The sequence below is a fragment of the Monodelphis domestica genome, chromosome 1 (assembly GCF_027887165.1).
Source record: "Monodelphis domestica isolate mMonDom1 chromosome 1, mMonDom1.pri, whole genome shotgun sequence".
NCBI lineage: Eukaryota > Metazoa > Chordata > Mammalia > Didelphimorphia > Didelphidae > Monodelphis > Monodelphis domestica.
The window spans coordinates 243,962,623-243,988,051 of NC_077227.1; positions in this window are offsets into that span (position 1 = coordinate 243,962,623).

A 25,429-nucleotide genomic window follows, 5' to 3' on the forward strand; every position below is an offset into this window, starting at 1 on the left:
CTGGTCAGCACTATGTGGAATGCCTGGATCACCTTTCCATTTAAGGCCTTGTCTACCTCGGTTGGGATCCCATCTTTACTGGGTGCCTTGTCTGCACTCATTTGTTTAATGGCTTTTTGGACTTCCTCTATTGAAGGAGGGACATCAAGTTTTTCAATGGTGTGGTTTTGGGGGATCTGGTCAAAGGCGCTTTGGTCGACTGAAGAGGGTCGGTTGAGAAGCTGACTCAGTTGAGGTTGAGAAATGTTCTTTCCACCTGTTGCTGATGCCTTTTTTAACTTTTATGAGAGTGTCACCATCAGAGGATAGCAAGGGAGTGGTGGTGGGTTTTAATGGCCCATAGACAGTCTTGAGGGCACTGAAAAATTGTTTGTAGTTTTTTGTATCAGCAAAGCACTGGATTTCTTCTGCCTTTTTTTCCCACCATTGGTCTTGCATCTTCCTGATCTCACACTGGGCTGTGGCTTGGAGATACTTGAATCTGTCCTTTTTAGGAACAGAGTTTGGGTTATTTTTCCACTCCATAAAGGCTTTGTTCTTTTTGCTCAATAGGTCTTCAATAGCAGTGTTGTTCTCGTCGAACCAGTCCTGGTGGTTGCCTTGTTTGGGGCCTAGGACTGCCTTTGATGTTTCCTTCACTGAGTCTCTGAAATGGTTCCATTTCTCAGTTGAGCTTCCAGTGAGTGGTCCTTTGGCAAACAGCTTGTTGTCCAGGCAGGACTGGAATGTTTGCAAATAAGATGTATCTCTAAGACGACTCATGTTGTAAAATGCGCACTGTCTGGGCGCATTTTGGATGGCGAGGCGCAATGTGCATTTGAAGAGTCGCTCTGATCAATCGGTGGTCTGTCCAGCATTCAGCTCCTCTCATGGCTCTGGTGATCTGTACATCCTGGATGTCTCGCCAGCTTACAATGATGCAGTCAATGAGATGCCACTGTTTTGATTGTGGGTGCATCCACATTGTTTTATATTTGTTCGCCATTCTGAACACAGTGTTCGTGATGGTGAGTTTGAACTCTGAGCATTTGCTGAGTAGCAGTAGGCCGTTGTTGTTAAATTTGCCCACTCTGTGTTTGCCAAGCACTTCTTTCCATCTTTCATGGTCCTTTCATGGCCAATGCAGGTGTTGAAGTCTCCCAGTAGTATCAGCTTGTCATTTGTGGGCACTGAGTGCAGGCCAGCACTCAGGTCAGAGTAGAATTGCTCGATGGTCTCCTCTGTGCTGGTCAGTGTTAGGGCATATGTGCTGATGATTGTGGCATATCAGTCTTTGCTGAGAGGCAAAAGGATCTTCATGAGCCTCTCGCTGATGCCCACAGGCAAGTCTAGCAGCTGTTTGAGCAAACTGGTCTTGATAGCCTGGCCAACACCATGGATTCTGTCTTCATTTGAGCCTCTACCTTTCCAGAAGAAGGTGTATCCAGTGTTGGGTTCTCTGAGTGATACCTCTTCTGGTAAGCGTGTTTCACTTAAGGCTGAGATGTTGATGTTATATCGTGCCAGTTCACTCACACTCAGCTTGAAGAACAGATAACTTTTAATGTTAACTCAATCAGATAATACAAAAGGAATAAAGGGCAGGGAAGAATGGGAAAAGGAAAGTGGAGAGAAGGGTCCCCTGTCTCTATCTACACCCTTTCCCCTCCCCCCTCAAGTTTGTGGTGGGGAACTCCGGCCTTGGCAGCCTGAGCCCCCTGAGAAAAAGTCAGGTTGACTCACCCCTGGGCAACAGGAGCTGGGGTAAAGCCTGCTCAAGTTTCTCTTCAGAAGTCCCTTCAATTGGGAAGTGTTGGGGGGAAAGATTTCCATTCACCGGCAGGCAAAGTGGATAACCCGCAGGAGAAAGTCTTTATCCACCTCTCCAGACTGAGGACCTCACTGTTCTCCCCTCCAGCCAGTCTTCTCCTCCTCTGGATCTCACTCTTGGGGCCCCTCCCCCATTGAGGTGATCAATTTCACATACTCTTCAGCTTGACACTTTTTCTCTAGTGCCAGCCTCTATCACACAAAGGACGGATCATTAAGTGGTAAGCCTGGAGTGAGGAAGACCATTCTCAGACATGAATTTACTAGCTGGCTAAAGCTGGGCACATTACTTAATCCTATTCTACCTCCATTTTCTATGTGTTCTCATAAGAATCAAGTGAGAAAATACATACCTAAAAGTGCTTAGCATGATATCTGGCAAATAATTATCACTAAATACATGCTAATCTCTTTTCTTTGTCTTCCTTCTCTTACATAGGTTCAACTACTAATCATATTTGCCAGTGATCATAGAGATAATATAGAATAGAGGAAAATTAATCTGGAATAATAAAAGATGGATTTAAAAGCTACCTCTGACATCCTTGCTTTGTGAAAGTGATTCATGGGGTTGTAGATTTAGGATGGTAATGGAACTTGGAAATCAAATGGAACCACTTCAGTTCATAGATAAGGAAAGACCCAGAGAAGAAAATTGACTTACACTGAGTCAAACATGGAAATATGTAGTAGAATTGATTTTTAAAACTCTTTTTCTGACTGCAAATACTGAGATATATCTATTTATCTATCCCACCTGTGATTCTTTGATTATCAGATAAGTAGGAGGAGTTAACTGCATCAGTGGAAGGAGTTTTCATGCCAGTATAACTGTGATTTCCCTGAAATTTGTAAACCTGGGAATTAATTTTCTTTGAAAGCTCAATAAAATCTCTATCAGAAAAAATCTCTTGGGAAACAAATTCTCTCTATAAATTAATTTCAGCACTTTACCTCTTTTACTAGTCATTGAGAGGAAATAAATCTATGGAAATAGATCTAGAGGACTTAGGAGTTAAATATCTTGCCCTGTATTTATGAATATGTATCACAGTGTGTTTCTGTTAGCATGTATCAGAGTCAGTATGTATCAGAGGTAGCATTTTAATCCACATATTCTGAGCTTCAAACCCCACTCTGTAATCACTCTAACATTTTGCCTTACTTCCATAATGAGAGATTTCAAAATTGGAAAAATTCTGGGAATAGAAGAGAAAAAATGAGAAAAGGACATGAAAGGGAACTAAATAGAAGGGAACAGAAGAGAAATCAATTCATATTAAACTCTTATTAAAGTGAAGTTAAGAAACATATAGTAACATTTAAATCTTTCCTATTCCCTCCATTTAATTAATTCATGTGAACTTTATTAATATGAATTAATTAAATTCATATAAATAGATGTTTGAGGAATGATTAAATATCTAGGCTGAAGGAAGATTGAGATGAAGAGTCCTAAAATTATGAAGAAATATTATAGAAAAGAATGACTACTGCAGAAATGGGTATAAAGTGAAGTTTAAGAGAATGATCAGAAATAAGAATGAAGTTATATTCATCATGATTATATTATTGAATGAACTACAAAGATATCTTTTAGAGTTCTTTCTTTGATGCCTATTTCATATTATGTCCTAATTGGGTAGGTTTCATTATAATTGTCCTTTAATGTGAGATATGTACTTGTTGACCTTTTAAATCTTTTTCCACATTTATGATTCAATGATCAAATTATCTATTAGTAAATTTTTATTAAGCACCAATGCCAGTAAACATATTAGGACATGGGGATAAAAAGACAATAATGAAAGAGTCCTTACTCTATAATTTTCTCTCAGAAAATATGAAATATACACACAAAAGTTCATAATGAATACAAACAAATCAAATGAAAAACATTTTTTGAGAACCAGCTTCAAAGATAGAAATGATTGAATCCATGTCCTTCCTCTGACACATAATGATGCTGAGATTATTAGTTAGAGGGATCATGAAAGGCTTAATGTAAATAATGACATTTGAATTGAATTTTAAAATAAACAAGGGATTATATGAGGTGGAGGTGAGAAGAGTATTGTTTAGTCACGGTGGACAGAGACAAGATTCTGAGCATCATGTGTAAGGAACAGCAAGAAGGCCAGTTTGACTGGGTTATAAAGCATATGAAGTATACTATTACTTAATTAATCAAAAAGTTGGAGACAGGGTTTGAAGAGATTTAAATGCCAAAAAAGGGAATTTATTTTTTATTCTAGTTATAATAGGAAATTAATGGTGTTTATTGAGTATGGAAGTTTCATGTTCAGACCATCTCTTTAGGAATATCATTTGGATGAGTAAAAATATTTTGACAAGGCAGAATAGACTTTCCTGTTCTGGGTTCATCCTGATTCACAGGAAGTCTCCTGCTAATTTAGATTCAATGTTGAACATAGTGAGACACTTGCAAGTCATTCAAAAGCTAACAAAAGAAGTTTTACTTAGCTATAGCAATAGAAGGAAATTCCATGAGGTAAGCAATTTTAGTTGAATCAGCTAAGTGACCTCTCTTTCATAAACTGACCATTATTTTTTACCAGTCAACCAGAGAGTAGCATTTTAAAAAGGAAGAAACATAATTGGGTGTCCAATGAATTCCTAATTATAAAAAATATAAGGATAAAACAAAAAAATCAATAATACACAATAAAACCTACAGGATATGGTACATCAGGGTCAATAGATAGTACTGATTTTACATGAGAGCAATGAATCTAAGAGTCCTTTTCCCTAATTTTGACAGCAATCAGAGTAGTCAACATCACTTGGAAGGGGACTTTCTGTCACACTCTCACCAGTTCACTGAAAGTCCTTTATATACACCTTGTTTCCTGGGTATAGATCTTGGAGTAAGAAGTTCAGGTATCCTGCCATTCTGCTGCCCCAGAGTCATGAAGTTCAAGTAATCTGACCTGTACTGCCCATAAATAGAAGCAATAGAGATGATCTTCCCTGGTTATGATAACATACATACATACATACATATATATATATATATATATATGAAATGTTTGACCAAAATATGGGGATTTCCAAAAAAACATTTCAAATGGTAAGACACAGATCTCCCCTAGATCTGCCCTGCAGGTAGAATATAGATAAAGGGAAAATATTGAGCCACTTCAAATGAGTGTCAGTGCATAGTTTGCAAATTATGGTTTTAAGTTCTCTTTTCATGCATCCAGCTTGTCCTAATCTCTGGGGATGGTAGAATGCATGGAATTTTGGGGTAATTCCCAAACAAGATTAAATCTATGCTAAAAGAGTAAGTCAAATCATTAACCTTATCTGAGTCAATGTGTGCAGGTTGAGCAAATTAGTAAATAATTTTCTTCAATAGTATTTTATAGCATTTTAGCAACAAAAAACACTGCGGCACAAATATCAGGGAAGTCTACAATCTATCTATTGAATTGGTCCAATCTAAAAAGACAAACATTATAATGTCCATCTTTAGACATATTGATGCCTAAAAATAGTTTGCAAATATACAAAGGTCTGTAAGCCAGAGGTTATCCACCAAAATCCTTGGCACAGAATGCATGCTGAATATATACTTGACATTAGGTCAAGAAGAAAAGTAAAGGGAGGCTATACTGGTAATATCTGGGGCCACTTAAACTCTTTAAATGGAGTCCATAATCTCCTGAGGACCAAAGTGGTTATTTCTGTGAAAAGTTAAATGTATTTGATGATAGAAACTTCTGGGAAATAAGATTTTTCCTTCTGAATATACTCAGACCCCACTTATCTGCCTTGCTCTAAATTTCTGCTTCTAATTCTCTACATCCTGTTCATTATAAGAGAAAGAAATATATAGTTTACTATTCCATGTTAGTGTCAAAAGTAAATGAGGTCCCTCTAAGGTTGTAAACTTAGCTGCAGTATCTACCTGCTAATTTACTCTAAAGACAGGATCATTCCTTCCTGTATGGGCAGATCAATGAACAATAGCCATGGTTATGGGTAGCTGAAGAACAGAGTTCTTTAATAATATCTGTGTTTTTAATGGCCTTCCCAATCAGAAAATTCCTTTTATCCAGAGCATCCAAACAGCATGAGTAGCCCCTAGAGCGTACCTTGAAACTGTGTAAATCATTTTCTTCCATTTAGCTCATTCACAAAAAATTTTAAATGGGACCCGTTTGGCACCCTGGGCACTAAAACTTGAAGCAGCCCAGGCAGCATCATTGTTGGAAACAACTAAAGCACCAGTGTGGCATATGCCTTCTCTCATGAAAGAAGAGCTGTTAGTGAAAGAAATAAACCAGAGTTTTCTAAAGGTGAATTAGAGAGATTATCACACATGTATAATCATGTAGTTGTTCCTCAGGAAGCAATAATGCAGGATTAAGAGTTTTATAACTTTTAAGGGTGATTTTTTTTCTGTAACAAAGTTATCTTATACCTACCAACACTTTGATATGAAAATGTCTATGTTCTGTCTTGAAATAATAATATCTCAATCTTGTTGGGGTAGAGGATAGTTAAGGGAGAATCTAAGGCTATGTCAGAGGCCTTCTCCATGAAGAGATCTGTGGCCACCATAGTTCAAAAACAGGGTTGTACTCCAACAGCCACTGCATGAAGTTCTACAGAATAATAGTAGGCTACTGGATGCTGTGTGGGCCCCAAGGCTTGATTCAAGACCTCAGAAGCTGCCACCCTCTCTTCAGGTACTTATAATATAAATTATTTTCTGTAGTCTGGAATTCTTAGAACCAGGGTAGAAAGAATGACCTTTTTCAATTATATGAGATCTAGCAATTATTGGGAATCTAATTGAAGAGATTCATGTATTAAATTTTTAATCAGAGCTATAAGGAGCTTAGTAATTTTCTCATAGCAGGGAATTGTGTATAGAATGCTGTGGTCTCCAAGATTGCTCTCAATTTTCACTTAGAAGAGGAAGCAGGGAATTCTTGAATTGCTTCAGTGTATTTGGGAGAAACAGAGTGGATTCCAGTGGCTAAAATGAAACCTAAATATTCCACTTTTGGAAGGCACCATTTCACCTTTGACCTACACCTTGTGCCCTTTTCACTGGAGCTCTAAGAAGAGATGTTTGCTATCTTCCCAGCATTTCTCTCTATCTGGTACCAACAAAAGGAGATCATCTACATACTGAACTAAAGTAGCACTCTTAAAAATCATAACAGTTAAGTCCTGTTGTCAAATTTGAAAGAACAAAGTTGGGATATGCCCCCGAGGCAAGCAAGTCCATGTCCAATGGGAAAATGTCCAGATGAATGCAAATAATTTCTTAGAATTTATATGGGTAGGAAAGGAGAAGAGAATAGAACATGGTTCTACTATTGTAAAATATGTAGCTTTACTAGAGATTGAGGAGATGATAATTATAGGTTTGTGCACTACTGGATTCCATGGTATTAAACATAAATTAACTGCACATGAATCCTGCACAAAATGATAAAGAGGCTTCTCATCAGAGACAGGTACAGGATTCTTTAATGTGAGAATCAGTGAATTATGTTGGATTCTGTATGGTATTATTATTCCTTGATCAATCAATGAATCAATTATTAGGGATATTTGTTCAATAGTTTCCTTGGATAAAGGATACTAAGTAATGGAAAGTGGGAGGACACTTATTCTTCTAACTGGAACAGGGACAGTTGACTTAATCAGGCCTATGGCAGAAGACGAGGAGAAGTAGAGGGATTCAGTATATATGCTGAAATTTCAAAGAGAAGAGCTCTCTCCTGATAGTCAGGAAAAAGAACCGGGAATAAAAGCAGAGAATCATCAGGCAATTGTAGAGACAAAGAGCCACCTGTAAAGGAAGATATTGTAGCCCTGAAATTCTATAGCAGATCTCTCCCTAAAAGATTTTTTAGAGGAGTCAGAACATTAGGAGGACTGTGTACCCCACCAATAGAGACTTCATGGAAATAAGGCAAGAAGAAAACTTTTTTTTTTGCTTCAATTTTTTTAATTTTAATTTTTTTCTTTTTTCTTTTGAATATTTTTCCATGGTTATGTAATTCATGATCCCCCCACCCTGTGCCCCACTCTTTCTACCCCTTTTCTGAGACTGACAAGGAGTTCCCCTGGGTTATACATGTGTCATTGTTCAAAATCAATTTCTATGTGCAGTAGAGTGATCTTTTAACATCAAAACCCTAATTATATCCCTATTAAACAACATGATTGATGATGTATTTTTCTAATGCATTTCTGTTTACACAATTCTTTCTCTGGCTATGGACAGCATTCTTTCTCCTCAATTCCTCTGTATTGTCCTATGGTATTGCATTGCTGCTGGTAGAAAAAACAGTTTCATCCAATTATGCCACTGTGTATCAGTTTCTGTGTACAGTGTTCTCCTGGTTCTGTTCCTTTTGCTCTGCATCAATTCCTAGAGGTCATTCCAGTTCACATGGAATTCATCAATTTATTATTCCTTTCAGCACAGTAAAAATCTATAATCAACACATACCAAAATTTATTGAGCCATTCCCACACAGTCAATAGACAGCCCCTCATTTTTCGATTTTTTTGCTACTACAAAGAACGTGGCTATAAATATTTTTGTACAAGTCTTTTTCATTCTTATCTCTTTGGGGTGCAAACCCAGCAGTATTATGGGTGAGTCAAAGGGTAGACAGAATTTTAAAGACCTTTGTGCATAATTCCAAATTGCCCTCCAAAATGATTGAATCAATTCACACTCCACCAGTATTGTATTAGTGTCCCAATTTTGCCACATCCCCTCAAACATTTATCACTTTCCTTTCCTACCCTATTGGCAAGTCTGATAGGTACCTACCTATTCATGTCCCATGACCATTTGTCAATTGGGAAATGGCTTAATTTTTTTTTGTAAATTTTACTTTATTACTTATATATTTTAGAAATTAAACCTTTGTCAGAGAGGTTTTTTATAAAAATGTTCTCTCAGTTTGTTGTTTTCCTTCTATTTTGGTTGCATTGGTTTTATTTGTACAAAACCTTTTTAATTTGAGATAATCAAAGTCATTCATTTAATATTTTGCAATATTTTCTATCTCTTGCTTGGTCTTAAATTCCTTCCCACAAAGATCTCAAAGATATACTATATTATGTTCACCTAATTGATTTTTGCTTTCACTCTTTTCATTTAAGTTATTTGCCTATTTTGAATTTATCTTGGTATAGGGTGTAAGATGTTGATCTAAAACTAATTTTTCTCATAATGTTTTCTAATTTTTCCAGCAGTTTTTATTTTTTTTATCAAATAGTGTGTTCTTGTTGCAAAAACTGGGGTCTATGAGTTTATTGAACTCTAGCTTGCTGAGATCATTTGTCCCTAATCTATTCCATTGATCCACCCTTCTGTCTCATAGTCAGTACCATATTGTTTTGATGACCACTGCTTTATAGTACAGTTTAAGATCTAGTACTGCTAGGCCCCCATCCTTCACATTTTCTTTCATTATTTCCCTTGATATTTTTGATCTTTTGTTCATTCAGTTGAATTTTTTCTAGTTTAGATCTAGTATTAATTATGTGAAATGAATTGTAGTTTGTAATATTTGTTGGGAAAGGAAATAGGATTGGAAAAATTGGGGATTTAATGGGAGGTTTGTATGGGATATGGAGGAGTTAAGGGGAGAGAGGAAATATGTTTGGAGTGGCAAAGGAGGGAGATGCCCCCTGCTGAGAAGAAACAGCAGGGGTCCAATGAGGTCTGTTTGTCTTTGAATGACTGAAACTGAAGATCAGCTCCCTCTATGACCAGAACTGATAGTCCACTTATCTGACTGCATATTCAAATAATATAAAGTTTAAATAACTAGTTGGGATTGGAGTTATTTTTAGCTTCAGACCTGAGGCCAGGCCCCAGAGGCTGGCAGAGGGTTCTCCCACTCCTGTCCACTCTATATCAGTCCAGTTTTGTCTTTTTTTTAGAATCTTAGCAGTAGACAGAAAGCAAACAAGAACAGGTCTAACCTTCAGAAGAGATTGGACTTGAATCTTCAGGCTGAACCAAGAAAGAGCATGGCACTCCAGACTGGCTGAACAGCTCCTTCCTCTTCCAACACCAGGAAGCAAGTCCCCACTGGGCAGGAAGGAAGTGCTAGTCACAAGACCCCACTGCCACTCCCAGTTGGCCCCTATCCCCACAAAAGTGGACTATCCTTTCCACAAGTTGTGTTCATATATTTCCTGTGTTTATCTTGGCAGATAGATTCCTAAATATTTTATATTGTCTAGAGTGATTTTAAATGGAGTTTCTCTTTATAACTCCCATTGCTGAGTTTTGTTGGAAATATATAGAAATGCTAATGATTTATGTGGGTTTGTCTGGTAACCTGCAATTTTGCTAAAGTTATTAAGTATTTCCACTACTTTTTTAGTTGATTTTCTGAGGTTCTTTAAGTGTACCATTGTAAAGATAATTTTAGGGTTGTGACCTAAATCTAAATTATTTATTGTTCGCCAGGGGATATCCCAAATAAAATACCCAAGTCAGCTGGAAATTTATGTTGATTTTAATTAATATAGAGGAAATAAATTAAAAAGAAGGGATAGAGAAAGGGTATAAGGTTTCTCCTGCCTAGCCTGCACCAGGGGGAGGATTAGAGGCTTTTAAGAGGATAGTGTTGGGAGGTAAAGGAGAAGGGAATGAGCCTAAAACTCCAAGAGGGCTCACCTAAAATGCCTGAACCTGAACTAGCTACTCAGCTTCTCCCAGTATAGCATCAAGAGAAAACTCACCACCAAACCAAACATTAGCTTCAGTCATGCCAAGATGTCAGAACGCTTAGCACACTGACAGCTAGAGCCACCTCTCCGGGAAAAGAGGCCGAAGAGAGCGAGACACAAAATACATAGATGAATTACGTCACTTTCCTGTATCTCAACTGTACCAATGGTAGCTTAAGCTTGATTTAAGGCAGACCAGGGGTCTTTCAACTGTTTCTGTTCTGTCAATTTCTAGCACATGTCTATCAAAGGCCATCCTCCTAAATACTTAATCCTTAAATATGGGAATAGACATTTCTGATTTTGCTAGACTAAGTAGGGTGGAGTAATGTAAAGTTCACAAGACATTCCTGATTTTGTTAGATTAAGTATCTTCATAGTTACAATCAGGAGACAGCTAAATCCAATCTTCACACCATCATATCATCTGCAAAGAGTAATAGTTTAGTTTCCTCACTGACTACTTTAATCCCTTCAATTTCTTTTTCTTCTCTAATTGTTTTTGCTAGCATTTCTAGAACAATATTAAATAATAGAGGTGATAATGGACACCCTTGCCTCACACTGATCTTATTGGGAAGGCTTCTAACTTGTCACCATTGCAGATGATACTTTCTGATGGTTACAAAGATATACTGTTTATTATTCTGAGGAATGACCCATCTATTCCTATACTTTCCTGTGTTTTCAATAGGAATAAATATTGTATTCTGTCAAAGGCTTTTTCTGCATCTATTGAAATAATCACAATTTGTTGATTTGCTTATTGATATTATGTGGGTGGTTTTTCCTAATATTGAACTATCCTTGCATTCCTGGTATAAATCCCACCTGATCATATCGAATAACCCTCATGATCACTTGCTGGAGTCTTTTTGCTAGTACTCTCAGATTTTTTCATCTATATTCGATAAGAAAATTGATCTATAGGTTTATTTCTCAGTTTTTTGAACTGCCTGGCTTTGGAATCAGTACCATGGTTGTATCATAAAAGGAATTTGATAAAACTCCTTTGTTTATTTTGTCAAATAATTTGTATAGTAATGGTATTAGTTCTTTCAATATTTGATAGAATTCACTTGTGGATCCATCTGGCCCTGCGTTTTTTTCTTAGGAAGTTCCTTGATGATTTGTTCAATTTCTTTTTCTGAGATGGGATTGTTTATTTTATTCTATTTCCTCTTTTGTTATTCTAGGTAATTTATATTTTTGTAAATATTCACCTATTTCACCTTGATTATCATATTTGTTGGCATATAATTGAGCAAAGTAGTACTTAATAATTACCTTAATTTCCTTATCATTAGAGGTAAAATGGCCATTTTCTTCTTTGACACTGTTAATTTGATCCTCTTCTTTCTTTTCTCATTAGATTAACTAGAACTTTATCTATATTATTTTTTTCAAAGTACCAGCTCCTAGTCTTATTTATTAGTTTAACTGTTCTTTAACTTTCAATTTGATTAATTTCTCCGTTAATTTTTAGGATTTCTGGTTTAGTTTTTATCTTGGGATTTTTAATTTTTTCTTCTAATTTTTTAAGTTGCAAGCCCAATTCATTGATCTCCTCCCTCTATATTTTTTGGTAGAGGAACTCAGTGATAGAAATTTTCCCCAAAGTACTGCTTTGATATGATGTCTCCTCATTGTCATTCTCTTTAATGAAGTCTGTAATTCTTTCTACGTTTTCTTCTTTTAAAAAACTTATTTTGAGCCTCCTCTTATAACCAAACCAAAATTAAAGACTTGATGGACAAACATTCAAAATTTTGTTTGATCACTAAACTCACTAAGACAGATGTCCAACAGACAATCATAATAAGTGTCCCTAATTACAGGAAGCCCTTTATTAGTGTGAGGGAAATATAATGGAATAAGTGGGAATAAAGCATCAGAATCTTGGGGGAAAAGTTACTACACTTAGACCACAAAACCCCCTCCCCTCTCACACACTATCATAAATCATGATTTGTCTAGCATCCCCTACAATGACTATAGTTACCTTGAAGATTACTCTGCTGTTATTAAAAGAGACCTCTCCTCTACTGGAGACTCTATTATTATTCTAGTTTCTACTTGTAAATTCCTGATTCTTCCTTTTATAATTTATTGTTACAAGACTTGGCCTTCTACAGAAAAAAAAAATTATTGACCATTTAGTTTGGGGACATTTTCAGGTGCCTAATTCAGAGTGTAAGTGGTTTCTTAAAAGGGAACTCTGAATTCCTCAACTACAGGTAGTAAAATAGAAGTCAATTTAAATTCTTCTCTTTCCAAGTCTCGTTTAATTTTTTCTAATTTCTCCTTTTCAACTTTTTTCCTCTCTCTGATACTATTCAAAAATATATACAGCAATATGTTTTAACTTCTCTATATTCATAATATTCCTGAATGGACAATGCTTCTGAAACTATTCTCTTATTTTTTGGGAGAAGTGAGACAGAAAATGACATATGATGTGAGCATAAGTGAGTTTAATGGGTTCTAAACCAGCATATCTTTTAAATGCTTTGCATACTGGATCATAAAATTGGTTGAGATAATTATCTTTTTGAGTAATGCATTCAAATTTTGCCAATTTTCTGGGCAAATAGAACAATAGAACAATTCCTTTTTGTAAAGTTCCCCTAGCATCATGTAACTTCACATAATTGTCAATATTATTAGAGTCCCACTGCAGGTCCTGTAATGTTCACTATTTCACATCCCAATTTTGATGATTATTGATAACCCCAAAAATTGTGTTTCTTTTCCCTTCAGAGAGTAAGGTATGCATGAGGTCCAGTATATCACCCCAACTCAGATTAAGCCCTCCCCCCAGAATGGCTCCTAATTGAGCCAGTATAGTGACTTACTCCTTATCAAATGTGGACATGTCCTTCACCACTTACTGAGCTTAATTGGCCTGAAAGGTAAATGTTGTCTTACTGTCAACATATTGCTCCATTGGTCATGTGTGGCAACTTCTTTCAAAGGAAACATGCCCTTAGGGGAGTCATTATTCAGCACTCTTGAATATAAAGTCTATATGGAGACAGAGGAGCAGAAAGAAAGAGGGAGAGAGTAAACAGGGAGGCTGAATCCAGAACTACATGAAGAAGCAGAATCAGAAATGGGATGGACCTACATAGGGAGGGATACAGCGTCTGAGAGAAAGGGAGGATCCAGGGGATGAGGGTTCATGTAGAGATTGTCAGACTTGGAACAAGGAGAGGCTTTCTATTGAGAGAGAGAGAGAGAGACAGAGACAGAGACAGAGACAGAGAGACAGAGACAGACAGAGACAGAGACAGAGACAGAGACAGACAGACAGACAGACAGACAGAGAGAGAGAGACAGAGAGAGACAGAGAGAGACAGAGAGAGAGAGAGAGAGAGAGAGAGAGAGAGAGAGAGAGAGAGAGAGAGAGAGAGAGAGGGAAGAGTCAGGAAAGTGAGCTTGCCTAGAGGAGTTGAGAGAAATGGAAACAGCAAGGGTTTCAGAGCTAGAATGGGAAGACCTAGGATGGCAAAAAGAAATAGAAAATGGGTCTGGATATAGATGAAAATAAAATAGGGGAACAAAGGAAGCACTGGTTGGGGTTGAGCAGAAGAGAGAAGGAGGAATATATAGAAGCAATGGGAACAGGGGACAGAAAAGAAAAAGAAGGATATAGGATAAGAAAAGTATGAAAAAGCAAGGAAATACTAGTTAGAGATTAAGTTGTTTGATTGAATCTCTGTAAATTCATCAAGGAATACAGCCCAGAGATACCAATAATATAATTATTTGGGGTTTTTGTTTCCAATAGTTAATTTAAATTTTTGATGTCTTAAAGTCAAAAGACCCACAATGGTGATAAAAGAAGTCCCCAGCTGATGTATTCATAATTTTAGACCATTTCTAACATAAGCTAATGGTTTGCATTTTAGTCATTCATGGCTCTATTGGCAGTAGCCCTTTTTCGCATGAGAGGAACAGCCTATATAAAGGAGATCCTTTTGGGAAAGGGTTCTTTGCGTATATTCCAAAAAACAAACAAAAAAAAATCAGAAACTGTTGGTTACTGCCTAAATCTCTACACTGAGTCTCTCCCTGGAGGCCATATGGTTTGGCTGAATAACCTGTGTACTTCTTAGTTTGTGTTTTCCTTTATAAAAAAAAATAAGGATTACAAAGTTAGAAAAAAACTAATGGTCCTTTCTCTCTTACTCTAATATATTCCTTAAGCAAAACTCTCCTAATGCCTTGCTGACTTCAGTTCTGGTTTATCATTTTTACTTTTCTTCTTCCTTCTCCAACCAAAAGGGAATATTATTGGCACACATACAAATGTACAAGATGCCTATTCACAAGAAATGAACACAAAATAGAAATTGTAATTTTACCCAAAGTTTTTCCTTGATCATCTGAGCTTTTCAGGAACCTTGAACTTAAAAAAAAAAATTACCATAGAGATGTCAGTCCTTGTAATAACAGGAAAAAAAATTAGAAAAAGGCAAAAAAGGGAATAAAGATTTCTAGTTTCAGGGTCAGCTTAGTGTTAAGATTAAAGTTCTTTGTAGACTATACCTTAATTTATAATTATTTATTAAATAATAAAAAATAGGCTAGAGAAAAAGAAGGAAGCAGCCACCTGTGACCAACTACTTTGCCTTCTCTATCAAGAGTCAAGAGCCTCCACTTCTTCTGGTAGCTTAGGATGTAATCCATTTGTGTAAGATTATCAGAATTTAAGCATCTTATTCAATTTTTTGGAAATCAATTGTCTATTAACATTTTAGGAGGCTTCTAACTTTTCAGTTCTGAGGTCATTTTCCTTAGAAGAGGAAAAAGAAACAAATTAAGAGTTAAACAGTTTTATTTCAAAATTGCCCCATTCACCTGAAGTCATGGTTCTAAACCATTTTAATATTTTGCTTTTCTATCATCTAGCTTCTTAGAAAAAAAAAGTATCCTTCTTTTGCTAGCCTTAATTTATTCCGAACTTTAATACTCTTAACTCTATTCTTGGGGTAACTAAGTTACACAGTAGATAGAGAGTCAGGCCTGGGGTCAGGAAGACTCATCTTTCTGAATTTACATCTGGTCTTAGACACTAATAGATGTGAGACCCTGGGCAAGTCACTTAACACTGTTTGCCTCAGTTCACTCACCTGTAAAAGTAAGTTTTTTTTTTAAATCAGTTTTGCCTTTTAGAAATGGCAAATCACTCCAGAGAAACCATATGTAAAAGAGAAACTATGTTCACCTATAGTTATTGTAGCTGACAAAACTCAGTCATTAAAAGAAATTGATTTAGTAAAAAATACCAATACCAATGACTTGGACAAGGAGGATGTCATTACAAAAATCAATGATGCCACCATAAAAATTGATGGTGCCATTACAAAATCTATGCCTGATAAAGAGAAAATCTTGCATGAAATCCAGAAGGAGAAATGAACAATAGAAGAATTGAAAGTGTCTATTGACAAATATTTCTCAATCTTACCTGTCTTGACTAATGCCTGAGACTCTTCAGAATAAGATGTGGATTATTTCAGAGAAGGCTTTTCAAGAGTCAAAGGCTATTTCATACCACTAGGTTCTCTGCCAAACAACCTCCAGCTTGAAACATTTTACAGGGCTATGGAATCTATCAGAGGTGTCATATGTGGCAGCAAAGAGCTCTGGTATCAGCTCTTTGATACAATGGAATTGATCTATCAAAGCAAACAAGGTTCTGAGAATCAGGAGATTAGCCAAATGGCACTATTTATGCTATCACAGGATCAAGTGCAGTGAAAGCCAGTCAGAAAATGTGGAGGTGATTCATAGCTTCTTGAAACATGGACTCTGGCCATGTTCCATAGCATTGCTGTGAAATTACAGACAGCCTTCATGGACTTCACGCCCAAAATCCAGGGTATCCCTAAGCAGCCTATAAGACAGGTTCCAATAGACCTATTGTGACATGCAGGAGCTTCATGTAATCTTTTATTTACTAAGTAATGGGTTTGAAAAATATAGAGAAGTATCCACTGATGACAGGCAGTTTAATCTGACTCAAGGAGGTTTGGAACAAATGATATCTTTCTTAGAAAACAATGTTCCTTCTGAATGGGTTGTAGGGCCACTTTATCCTTCTGACTTTCCCTTCCCAGAGACAGATGTGATAACATACCCTAAAATTCTCTTGCATTTTGATATGGAATCAGACTGACACTTCCAGATTCCTGGAAAATAGTCTTATACTAGTTTATAGTTAATAAGTATACTCTGTATAATTTTTGGACTATGAAAATAAAGTTGTATCGAAATAAAAAAATATCCATAGTGCTCTTTGACCAGAAATCCCAAATGTGGTCACTAAATGATGGAAAAAGTACTAAACAAAAAATAAATCTATTCTTATTCTGCTATCCTGCTATTTCCATACTTGGTTTCCATCTTCTGTTCATTAAAAATGAGATTATTATTTTCATTGTATTATGTATTTCCTTGGCTTAAAACTTTATCATCTAAGGGTCAGCCTACATAAGAATGGCATCACCATAGTGATGGATGTAATATAGATAATTTTATGACAGCATGTAATCATCTGTCATAACCAAAATAATAATAAAAATGTGAAATGAGAATACTGAATTAGATAATCTCTATGTCTATAGGTTCTGATATCAGCATCACCTAGTCTAACCCTTTAATTTTATCATTGAGAAAATCCAGTCTCAAAGAAGTCAAGTGAGTTGCTCAGACTTGATAAGTATAAAATGGCAGAGCTAAGATTTGAATACTATTCTTCTGTGTCCAAATGTGACATTCTTTCTACAGCATTATCGTATGCCTTATTAGTTTAATGATGCCATTAAATATAAAATTTGTAGTACTTCACTTACTAAAAGTTATTTTTCAAGTTAGAAATGGTAAAGATATCAATAAAATTTGTGAAATGCAAGGAATAGTTCAGATATCATTAAAATATGTTTTTGTTGTTGTCAACCATCACTACATATACATGTGTGTGGATGCATGCCAATGAAGCAGGCTCTCACACTTAAACTTCCTCCACCAGTGGTGACCCTTTCCAAACCCAGATGTTTAAATGAATGTTCAGTGGGGATATGTGGAATGTTAAATATCTGCCATCTGCTGCTACCGTCTGGCTCCCCTTAAAAGGTATAAAATCACCTATAGGCCTTTGTGATAGCAGCGGGGTCAATTTAGAGCTATAGAAACTGAGAACACAAATGTTTCTCATAGAAAAGGTTTTGGCCATTCACCCAAAGGAATAAGTGAAGGTTAAGGCAATCTCTTATTTAATGTGTTTTTGGATGCAACAGCTTTGGGACATATTTTAGGTTCCAATTGAGAGCATGTTGCAATCTGGATAGTCATAAACAAAAATGAGACTGAATTTAAATTTTTAACACTGACTGCCTAGGAGATAGCTTTGCAGACAAAAGGGAAAAAATTATGCATGACAAATATTCCTTTATCTCAATTGGTCAGTCAATCTCAAAGATAGCAAAATGACAGAATACACTTTTCTATCTTTAATTTGGGATAGGAAATACCAACAACAATGTATTCAAGTCAGATGGAAAACAATTAAAATTCTTGGAATTATAGTGAATATTTCTGAGCCTAATATACAAGGTAAAGCATGCCAATTCAAGAACTTTCAAGATTTTTCTAGAAGATATGTTATTTTAGAAATTTTAAACCTACCCAAGAATTAATAGTTCTGCTTGTCTTCTATTTCACAGAAGTTAAGTGGCATAGTGAATTGAGTACAGGGCCTGGATTTAGGAAAACTCATCTTCTTGAGTTGAAATTGGGCCTCAGACATTTACTAGCTTAGTGACCCTGGACAAGTAATTTAATCCTCTTTTTATCAGTTTCATCATCTGTGAAATGAACTGGAAAAGGAAATGGCAAACCTCTCCAATATCTTTGTCAAAAAAACCAAGATGAGGTTATAAAGAGTAAGACATGCTTGAAAATAACTGAACAAGAAAGCCTTGTATTTAAATTTAAAAAAAAAAAACCTGGTTCTCTAAGCAGAGTGATTTCAAAGTCCAGTAAAATGCCTATCTTTCCTTTAAAAAATAACTTTCCCCAGCTTCTGATTGCCTGAAATCTTCTTAATCATGAACAGTAGGTTTTTCAGGCCAGGTCATATTGAGCTTGGGCTATAATGATACATTCAAAATTGGAAAAAGATCAGTTGTTCATAGACTCTCTTCAATTAAATAGAAATTGACTTGGATGGAGGAGGGAAAATATATTCAGTTCAAAAATTCAACACTCAGTTGCAGCATCTCAACTTCTGATCAGAGACTGTACAGAGTAATTTTCTGACCCTTCTGTGCTGTCTTTTGTAAATATGCTTAAGGAAGCAAAATTTATACTTTTCATTACATTATTTTTAATTTACAAAAACTCTTCAGTTTAGCCAAAATTAGAAAGAAAATAGAAAAGGAGGAAATGAAGTTATAGTAAGTTTCTCTAGAAAAGGCTTAATTTATCAACTATGTTGGGAAAAGTTAGAGGTATTAATGTATTGATAAATGGTCAAAGGAACTTTTCAGAAGATATCAAAACTATCTATATTCAAAGGAAATTGTTTTAAAATCACTTTTGATTACAGAAACACAAATTAAAGTAACTCTAAGATTGGCTAACTTGAAGAAAAAAAATGTCATATACTGGAGTGGATATGGAAAATGGAGATTTAATATACTACTGAAGTTTTGAACTGATCCAATCTTTTTTAGAGAACAATTTAGAACTATGGCCAAAGAGCTATAAACTTTTATATGTCATTTCCCCCAGCAATAAAACTTCTAGATCTATATCCCAAAGAAATAAAAAATACAAAAACTCCTTGTACAAAAATATTTATAGCAGCTCTTTGTATATTGACAAAAAATTAGAAAGTTAGGGGATGCCCATAAATTGAGGAATGGATGAATATATTATAGCGGTTGTGATTGAATACTAATTGTAGTATAAGCAATGATGACAAGAATGTTTTCAGGGGGAAAAAAACCAAGGAAGTCATATGAACTGATGCAAAATGAAGTCAACAGAACCGCCATATTGTACATAGCAACAGTAATATTGGAATAAGAATCAACAATAAAAAGTCTGAGGTACTTTGATTAGTACAATGATCCAATATATTTCCAAAGAATCCAAGATGAAAAATGATATCTACTCCAGGAGAGAACTTATTAACTCTGAATATAGATTGAAATATACTTTTTTCTACCTTTGTTTTTCTTGCTTATTGCAATAAAATATATGACGTGCTATAGATAATTGAGATTATATTATATTTTCTTTTTCTATAGATGAGAAAGGGCTACAGGGAGAGAAATAATTTAGAGCTATTTTAAATGAATTATAATAAAGTATGTATTAAAAGTTAGTATGTTGTTAACCTTAAAGTAATATATAAAAGGTAACTATCACCATCAATCCATCATATCATGTTCCTATTAAGTCTCAAAAATGGTTTTAATATGCTTTAATTTAAAAAAGAGGGTGGTCCATAAAGTGTAACCCCTTAACTTATTGTCTGTTTAGTCAATATTTGGAAGTAGGAGTGAATTTTATAGCACATTCTTCCCCCTACACTACCACAACAAAGACCTAGAAAAGCATCAGACTATTGTCTGGTTAGAAATTCAAGGCAAACTAAGAGTGAATTATTTTTTTAACCCAGGTCAGCATAGTGAATCAGACAGAAATATATAAATACTTGCAAAGAGGAATGGCTAAGCGGTCATCAAACACAGATATCCAGCAAGAGATGAATTAGAAGCCTGGATTACTATGCTACAGTCAGAAATTATATTTCCAACATAAAGGTGTCTGATGCAATGTAGGAAACCATGACATATTCCAACTAGTAATTCTATTATCCTGGAATTGGATCTCAAATCCACAGAGGATCAAGGAAGTATCTGTGTCGTGGTGTGGCAGAACATGGTAAGTAGTAGTTGTGGGTCTGATATTCTATATACCATGTAAGGAACAAGGTCAGTAACAAAAGAAGCAATGCTATTGAAAAGAGTAAAATAATAATAATAATAATAATAATAATAATAATACTTAATACATACACATCAAATAATCTAGCATTTAAATAATTTAGAGAAAAACCAAACATGTGAAGGAATAATTAAAATATAATGTCATAGCTTTCATTGTAACTCAGGGATAGACAAACCTAAATCTCCCTCAGTCTCTGTCTCTCTGTCTCTGTCTATGTCTCTGTCTCTCTCTCTCACACACACAAACACACACACACAAACATAGACACACATATAGATACATGGAAATATAAACAAATACATGCAGGCATGAACACACTCAGAAAAATGGCCTGGTAGATAAGTAAATAGAACATATATATTTTTGCCATACATGGCCCCTTTATGAAAAACAAGATGTATCAGGGAATATCCTCACAGAACAACTATAGAAAAGGAGAATATTAAGCACATCTTACTAAGCACAAAACAATTTTTAAAATTAATAAAAATGGCCACTAAAGTAAGGAAAAAAATTAGAGATTAGAGAACTTATTCCTAAAGAATTGTTAAGGAGTGAGTCATAGAAAATTTGATAAAATTGTTACTTCAATAAAGAAAAAAAAATGGTATGCTGCTGAATCAGTTTTTTAGGATATCTCTAAACATATTCTTCACCATGAAGAAAGGTTCAAATAATTGAAAATTAAGCTAAAATGGAAAAGATTTAAATTTCTCAAAAAAGTTTAAAATTAGAAAACATGATTAGCAAAACTGAAAGAACAATCTTTTAAATATTATATAAAATTGGGACATAGTTTTCAAATACAGAATAATGACCATTTGCTAACTTGAGAAAAGTGAAAAAGAAAAACTAAATTATTATATCCAAATTTTAAAAAATGATTTACAGCCAAATGAAACAAATAATATCAACAACAACTCTTTTACCCAATCTTATACTAATAAAGCTGACAACCAAAGTTGAGTTGATGTATATTGTCATAAACATAAGCTTCCAAAAATAACAGAATAAGACAAAGGACATAACTAATTTCAGGGGAAAATACTAACAATTAGTTAGTTTCCGTGTGGGTGTAGTGAAAAAATATCCCATATACATTTTAAAGTGAATTTGTTCAAATTGTCTAAGACTAAAATAAAAAAAAAATTACATAAACTGTTTGAAAAAGTAACAAAAGAAGTGTCCCCAACAAATGACGTCCACAAAACAAATGCAGTCTCCATAATTAATTAAGGAAGGTAAAGGAGAGAAAGATGATGAGGTCATTTCAATAAGTTTTTTTGTGGGAAGGGAATAAGAGGAATGAGGTTAGGATCAGGAGGGTCCTAGATAGACTTACAGACAGACCCAAAGGCCTCTTGCTCCTCAGTGACAAATTTTATTGATTTCAAGTAGATACTTATAGAAGGTTGAATCAAGCAGAGGGATTTTATCACTCAAAATGTGAGTCAATGATTCACAGGATAGAAACAATGGATTTAGATTATCTCAGTGGCTCTAAAGAGAGTTTTCTATAGGTTATAATTCAATATGTCAATGTGTAATCATCTAAACAAACTTCTCACAAAATTCCTGCATCAGTAATTTCCTTGAAGAATATAAAATATTTGGGGAGAGAAGGGGTTGAGTTCAATTTTATTTATTTCCCTTTAATTTTTAGAAATTCCAATTTAGTCTCTAATTGGGGATTTCAAGTGTGATATTTTTCTAGGTTTTTTTAGTTTCATGGACAGTTCATTGATCTACTTTTTTCTTGGTTCTATTAATATAAGCACTCAGGGATTTAAATTTTCCCATGATTACTGCATTATCTGTATCCCACAAATTTTGATATGTTGTCTCTTCATTGTCATTCTCTTCAATGAAATAAGTGATTGTTTCTATGTTATGTTCTTTGACCCACCAGCTTTGAAGAAGTGGATTGTTTAGTTGCCAATTAATTTTTAATTTGCTTCTTCATGAACCTAATTGGTTAAAATTTTTATTGCATTGTGATCTGAAAAAGTTACATTTATTATTTTTGCTTTTTTGCATTTGGTTGTGAAGTTTTATGTCCTAATACAATGATGGGCAACCTTTTGGGTTTGGTGTGTCAAAATTCACCAAAAAAAAAAAACCAAGCATAACTTGGGTGGTGTGGCACTTCAAGGAAAAAAAAAACATAATTTTGCAATATTTATTGTTTAAATAACAAAAATGTATAATGGTAATATATAACTGTATTGAATAAACTAAAAACTAATTATTTAACTTACCTGCTTAGTGACTTCTTTGTTCATATGTCAGTTGGTTTCTTTTGTTGGTCTTGATATTATTTAACTTTTGTGGGGTGCCTTGAACTAAGATAAGTGAAGGGGAGCAGGAATTCTTTAACTAACTTGCCTATTAATGACTTTTTTTGTTGCTGAATTTCATTGGCTAAATCTTCAATTGAAGGTTGGTATTTTGTACAATTCAAGCCCAAGCAAGCATTACTAACTTCTTCTGTCAAATCTATTTCTTTTTTGGTATTGATCAACACTGAGAATAAGATCTCACAAAAGTATATAGAGGGAAAATTGTGAGTAAAGTCATTGCTATATTTTTCAGGGTGCTAAAAGTATCTGGTAATCAGTTCCAGGCACTCTTCCATTCCACATGGGCTGGAACCTAGCTGACAGTGCTGACACATGTGTCATAGATTTGCCATCACAGTCCTAGTATGTGGTCAATATTTGTATATATACCATGTGCTGCTTAAAAGAAGGTATGTTCCTTTTTTCCCCATTCAATTTTCTCCAGATATCTATTAAATCTAACTTTTCTAAAATTTCATTCATTTCCTTTACTTCTTTCTTATTTCTTTTTTTGTTGGATTTATCTCATTCTGAGAGGGAATGTTGAGGTTTCCTATTAGAATTTTTTTTACTATTTTTTCTGTACATTCCTTTAGTTTCTCCTTTAAAAATCTGATTGCTATACCATTTAGTGCATATATATTAAGTACTGGCATTTCTTCATTGTCTATTCTAAGATGCAATTATCTTCCTTACCTCTTTTAATCAGATCTATTTTTGCTTTAGCTTTGTCTGAGGTCATGATTGCTACTCCTGTTTTTTTTTTGCTTTTGTTTTTGTTTTTGTTTTGTTTTGTTTTGTTTTGGTCTTAGTTGAAGTTCAATAGATTCTTCTCTCCACTCTCCTACCTTCACTTTGTATGTGTCTACCTGTCTCAAATATTTTTTATAAACACTGTATTTGAGGATTCTGGTTTTTAATCAATTCAGCTACTGCTTCTGTTTCTATGGTGAGCTCATCCCATTTACATTCACTGTTATGATTTCCATCTGTGTATTCCCTTTCATCTTGATTTCTTCTTTTAATCCTGCCTTTTCTCCTTTCATTCTTTCCCTCACCTCCAGCATTTTGCTTTCAATCTGTCCCCTTCCTTATATTATTCTCCTTCCCACTACCTCCCTGCTTATTCCCATCCTATTACTCTATAGGGTCTTTTAATAACCCCCAACTTCTTCCCTTAAATTAAACTCCTCCCCATCATCTCTTTCTTATTCTCCTTCTATTTCCCTATAGGTTTAGATAGGATGCTATATCACAATTAGTCTGGCTATTCTTCCCTCTCTGAGTCAATTCTAATGACAGCAAAGTTTTAGTATTACCTGTCACCACCTTCATCTTCCCCTCCACTCTAATATTATCCCCTTCCACACCTCTTTATTTGATATAATTTGCCCCCATTTTATTGCTCTCTTTCCTTTTCTCTTATTATAATACTCTTTGTCATCTCTACTTATTTTTTTATATATCATCCTAAACAATTACTACTCCAACCTCTGTCTATGCATATTTTTTCTGACTACTATGATAAAGATAAAAATTTTTAAGAGTAACAGATATCATCTTTCAATTTAGGAATACAAACAATTTGACCTTATTCAAGCCATTAATTTTTTCTCTTTCTTATTTACCTCTTTATACTTCTCTTAAACTTTGTATTTGGACATAAAATTTCCTTTATAAGTCTTGTCTTCTCTTTCAACAGTGATTACAAATCTTCTGTTTTATTAAATGACCATACTTTGCCCTGAAAATATTGTGAGTTTTAATGAGTAGGTGATTTTTGGTTATAAACTCATTCCCTTGCCTTCTGAATACCATCTTTGAATCCTTCTGTTCCCTCAATGTGGAATCTTCTAGATCCTGTGTGATCTTGACTGGGGCTCCATGATATTACATTTTTTTCCTGACTGCTTGCACTATTTTCTCCTTGACCTGAGAGCTCTTAAACTTAACTATAACATACCTGGGAGTTATCATTTAGTGATTTATTTCCAGAGGTCATCGTTCAATTTCTATTGTTCCCTCTTTTTCAAGAATATCAGGCCAACAAAAACAATGCAGCCAAATTTAGAAGGAGAGCAACAAACTGGGAAAACATTTTTATAACAAAACTCTCTGACAAAGGCTTACTTTCTCAAATATATAAAGAACTAAGTCATTTTTTTTAAAAAATCAAGCCATTCTCCAATCAACAAATAGTCCAAGGACACAAATAGGCAGTTTTCATATGATGAAATCAAAACTATCAATAGGCACATGAAAAAGTGTTCTAAATCCCTTCTGATTAAATAAAATGCAAATTAAAACAACTCTGAGGTACCACCTTACACCCATCAGACTGCCAATATGACAGCAAAGGAAAGTGATAAATGTTGGAGGGGAATTGGCAAAATTTGTACACTAACGCACTGCTGGTGCAGTTGTGAATTGGTCCAATCATTCTGGAGGACAATTTGGAATAATGCACAAAAGGCTTTAAAATAATGGGAGGGGAGGGGAATCATGAA